This window comes from Lipotes vexillifer, unplaced genomic scaffold (assembly GCF_000442215.2).
Source record: "Lipotes vexillifer unplaced genomic scaffold, Lipotes_vexillifer_v1.1 scaffold657, whole genome shotgun sequence".
Taxonomy (NCBI): domain Eukaryota; kingdom Metazoa; phylum Chordata; class Mammalia; order Artiodactyla; family Lipotidae; genus Lipotes; species Lipotes vexillifer.
In genome coordinates, this window is record NW_006774518.1 from 1,732,261 (window position 1) to 1,737,621 (window position 5,361).

A 5,361-nucleotide genomic window follows, 5' to 3' on the forward strand; every position below is an offset into this window, starting at 1 on the left:
TCCCTTGAAATTCCATGTGAATTTTAAATCAACTCATCAATTCCCACAAAAATGTCAGTTGGGATTCTGTTGGGAATTGCACTGAATCTGTAGAACGATTTGGAGGAAAATTGCCATCTTAACAATGTTAATTTAAGATCCAGTCTATGAACATGAGATATATTCCTCTTTATTTAGATGTCCATTCATTTCAGCAATGCTTTGTAGTTTTCAGAGTATAAATTTTGCACTTCTTTTGTTAAATTTATTCCTGAATATTTTATTTCTTTTGATGCTATTTTAAATGAATGTATTTACTTTTGACCCCTTTTTCTTTCTCTATGAAACATGATGAGGCTGTCTGAAGCCTCCTAGATACAGATATTAAGTGCTGAGAGAGATCAGGAATAAAATTGCTTAGTATGGCTTTTGTAGACAATGAACTCCTGACAACAGGGAAACAAAGCTGTGAAATAAACAGCTTCTTTAAACTCAGGATGGCTGGATTCAGAGACCAGAGTGCTAATCATTACTTCTGGGAACCACCTTAATGGTTAATTAACCAGCTTAATTAAAAAGTCTCTTTCACATGGTTCATGATATGATAAAACCCCATTTCTGAATGGAATTATATTGACTGGGGTGTAATAACACAAAGTTAACAAGGCAAAGAGCATGACCCCTGCCCTTGTGATTCAAGTCCATTAGGTGGGATACTCCATATAGCCCACACAGGGACAGTTTGAAGAAACTGCCTAAGACTGACAGCATGATGACAGAGATAAGGTGGAAAGCATAAATAAAATTGAAATTTGTAATTTTAGGTGAATGGGATTTGAAGGTGCTGATTAGAAGAGAGTACCAGTCCATGTCTTTTCTATATACAAGAGGTAGCTTGTGAACTAGATCCTTAAGATACTGCCTATTTGTTCTCAAGAGCAAATTGATAGTGAAATGTAAAGAAAAAGGAAAACTTTGTCAATGCCCTTAGCAACATGGGTCAGGCAAGGCTTTGAAAATTATTTGCTTTAGATGGACGTGTGCCTGTTTTGGTCTGTGGACATTAGAAATATATATACAAAGGCATGGCAGTGAGCATAGTGATTTTCAATAAAACTTTCTTCCCCAGTATAGTGGTAAGTGTGAATTTGTCACTGGAAAGACAGATGTTGGGTTCATGTCAGACAAATCTATTACAACAGTGAGAAGGAATTTGTTTGGAGCCCACATATCTTTTCATAATCATTTTATGTGTTTCCCAAAACAACAAAATAGAGCTAACAAGTTCTTCTCATTCAATGGTCATGAAGTTAGTAAGACAGAGGCTCTTAAATTATTTTTTGGCTCAAAATCCCACGGTATGTAAAATAAAATTTGTTCACCCTCTCACAGAGATGGCCCTGACACAAAGCTAACAACTGTAGACACCATATCAGGGATTCACAAATACTGTTTGAGAACACAGACACAAGGCTGAGAACCCTCTACACTGAAGAGTCTCCTTTATGTTATAAGACCTAATTTTAACTAATAAGCTTAACCATTACTAAACTGTAATTAAGTACAAAGTTGCTGAAGAAATGTCATCTTTGAAATATGGCTATGTGAGTCATTAACCTCAATTTTGTAAATTAGGAGGCCAAAGTGCACCCATGCCTGAAGCTAAAATGCCAGTCAAACCAGTTCTTAGAGTGTCTCTCGCCTATTTCAGAGGGATCATGGGTGTGGGTTTCTCACGGTACACATTTGGGACAGTAGAATTAAACATATGTAGGTCCCACAGAGTGGAATGGAACCTTGTTCTTTTTCAACCAGAGGTTACTGGAACCTCTATTTCATTTACTTTTCAACCCTTACTCTAAGATCTCCACTGAGAAGAAGCCCTTGATTTGTGATATTCTCCCCTTCTTGTTGAAGAAGGTAGCATGCAAAAGGAGACAGATGCTAGACAACATTGGCTCTCTTAAGTCTTAATGATTATTCTGAATTCTGTGTTTTTACTGAGTGTTTACTACAATTGCCATGTAGAAGTGGCACTTTCCTTTTCAAAGTCAAAGATAGCTCATAAATAGCACTTAATTTAGGATGTTCTGTTGCTTCTGAAAGACTAACAGGTGTAGCAAAGGAAATATGAAAGATTCATAACATATATAAGGAAAAATGATGGATTAATTGACCATCTGCTTTATTGAGACTTTTAAATGGTGCCAAGAAAACAAAAGAGATGAAAGGATGCACTAAAGGAACATATTATTTAAAGAACACACACCAGGGCTTCCCTGGTGGCGCAGTGATTGAGAGTCCGCCTGCCAATGTCAGGGGACTCGGGTTCGTGACCCAGTCCAGGAAGATCCCACATGCCGCGGAGCGGCTGGGCCCGTGAGCCATGGCCGCTGAGCCTGCGCGTCCAGAGCCTGTGCATCGCAATGGGAGAGGCCACAACAGTGAGAGGCCCACGAACCGCAAAAAATAAAAATAAAAAAACAAAATAAAATAAAGAACACACACCAGTTCGATTCATAAATGGGGTTAGTTTCTACTACATTAGTTTACATCATTTAAAGTGATTTAATAACCGACGACCTGGGCTTGGAGGATTAAGATAAGACTTAAACAGTTCATTTCTTCAAAAATGCACATGCTAGCAGGCAGAATGCATGATAAATATAGAAGTAGTTTCATATGAGACATATAAACAAAGAAATATGGAAGCACTAATATTATTGTTGCATTTTCTTAAACAATGTTATGGCAAAGACACCATAAGCAGCACAGAAGGAGGGGAATGAAGGATGAACTTGAGGACTTTTCAAAGTAAGAGATGTGGGGAGGCAATCTTTAAGAATGCACAGGATTTCAGGAGGCGAAGGACCTGAGAGTGACAACATTGGAGAAGCTAATAATCAATTTTACAGTTGAGGAACTCTACCTTGGCTTTAAGGACAGCAAATCAGCCAATCAGAGACAAATGATCCCCACAACTGAAACAAATGAAAAGAAAAGAGACATGAGTGAAGGAGGCTCGTGGACTTCCCGGCCTCTGCCTTCCTAGAAATAGTATCTTCGGTGGGCTGACAGTGCCCACGGTACTGAAACAGGAGCTGTCCACCATGTTGGGCCAGGTGCAGCCTTCTGCACTGGAAGAGGAGCTGGGAACAGCACTCGCTGGGCTTCCGCAGACACTCCTGAGGGAGGTAAGGAAGAGCTCCCTGAAATAGCAAGTTTAGTTACTGGGTGTTACAGCAGCACGAGTCCCGAAAGCACCGAGAAGTGCATGCCAAGAAGACTTCTATCTTGGAATGTAGCCTATTGTTTGCAGTGTAGACCCTCCCTTGGTTTCAGTCTTCTACCAATGCAGTTCTATGCTCTCTACACACTCTAGATCTGTGATGTCCAATACTTTAGCCACTTGAGACATGTGACTATTGAGCACTTGGTCCTACTTGGGATGAGCTCATACTGCAAAATACACACCAGACTTTGAAGATTTTGTATGAAAAAAAAAACACGTGAAATATCACACTGTCAATTTTTAATATTGCTTACATGTTGAAATGATATTTTGGATATATTGGGTTAAATAAAATATATCATTAAAATGAATTATATTTGTCTCTTTTTACTTTTTAATATGACTAATAGAAAATGTTAAATTATGTCAGTGGTTCACATTTATTTCTATTGGAAATGTACTTCCTTACTTACATCCTCTGTTGCAGTTGCTGTAACTCTGGATTTTGTTTCACTGTTCACCAGTGTGTTTTGGTTTTGGTTTTATTTTCCTTGTTTATAAGAAATTTCAGCGATTTAAAAGTAAAGAGAGAAGAACCCCTTCTAGAATCCTAAGCAGCATTTGGAAACCAGATCACAGGCTGATACTCCACAAAGCAAGATTCTGTGTAATGGTCAGTCCTGGCTCAGGATCTCTATTCCAGCCCCCAGAACCAGAGCTTCATTCTCCATGGGCTCCTACAGAAAGAAGTATCCAGAATGAGAGGAATTTCTACTTATACTATCAACACTCTTCTCTAAGGTATCTTTTTGAACAAATTTTTATTTTTAAATTCTGTACATTGATGTCATGTGAGTCACTTTCCTCAGCTCTAAAGTTAGGAATTGTTTCCACAGAAGGGCCTTAACATTTCATTAGCTTTGACATTCTAGAATTCTATTAGTTTCTCAAAGCAACCCATATGCTGAATGTGAGAGACAGCTTGATGAGAGATTATGAGTTTTGCAAAGAAAAAGTTCATCCTCTGGAAGCCCAGGTCTTAGTAGACAAAACCAAGTCATGTTCATCCGGCAGGCACTGCTCAGCAAAGAGGACTTGTCACAGCTCAGCATCACTGACCCATGTGACTTTGCAACTCAACGCTTTTTATTGTACTTCATTCCTCTGAACACACACATGACAGAGGAAGGAATCTGGTATTTAATCAATGAATATGGAAAGCACTGTGTTTAAGAAAAATTATTAGATTCATTCTTGGATGAGATGCACCAAAGTATGACAACTGTGCCAATCTCCACAAGAGAGGTGAGGACAAGTTCCATTAAACTGTCAAGGTAGTGATAATCAAATTTTCCTAGGAATTCCTAGGAAGGTGCTCAGCTGTGGTTAACATTCTTTAACACTTTAAAACATTAGCCCAAACATGTTAATCATACAATGGGATTTTGCATCTGAATTCTGTGCCCAGAATGAGTCAAAACTTCACCTCATTTTAAGTCCATCTCTCTTTACCACTGTCCTGGACCCCAGGACAAGTCAGTCTGGCATAATGTCGTCAACCTTTTTGTTGGGTTACCCAAAAAATGGCTTAATTAATATCTTTAGTTATGTAGTGGTTTGCCTATTAATACCCAGTTTGGATTCGCAATCATAGCTGTGAGTCTTGGCTTTCACTTGTATTTGATCTAAGATTTCGTGGAGTTTCCTTTTGTACATGAACAAGGATGTACATGACTGCAGAAGAGCCCCGATAAGGGGAAAACGTTTCTGCCAAGTTTTTTTCTTTAGAAAAGGCTGCCTAGTAAGGAGGGCTTGATTGCAGGAAGCAGGAAGGCATCACCAAACCCTTGGCTCTTCTAGGGAGAATTACTTAAAAATAATAGTAGTAATTACTTAAAAATAATAATAGTTATAGGAGGACCCCACACTGTTTGGGATGCAAATGGGGAGGTTTCGTGGAGCCTTTCAGCGGCAACCATAAAGAGCCAGGTTGGAGAACAATCCAATTTCTCTCTGTAAGGCAACAGCATTCTTCCCCAACTGGCTATGCCTCAATACGGAAGGGAATCGTAGTCGGCAGGATTCGAACCTGCGCGGGGAAACCCCAATGGATTTCTAGTCCATCGCCTTAACCACTCGGCCACGACTAC

The 5,361-nt window shown here is 39.2% G+C and overlaps 1 non-coding gene across 1 annotated transcript; it reads right to left on the reverse strand.

The window, feature by feature from the left end:
- Positions 1-5,279: 5,279 nt before the first annotated feature.
- TRNAS-AGA (transfer RNA serine (anticodon AGA)) lies at positions 5,280-5,361 on the reverse strand. Its single transcript has one exon. It is a non-coding gene; the product is annotated as a tRNA-Ser (tRNA).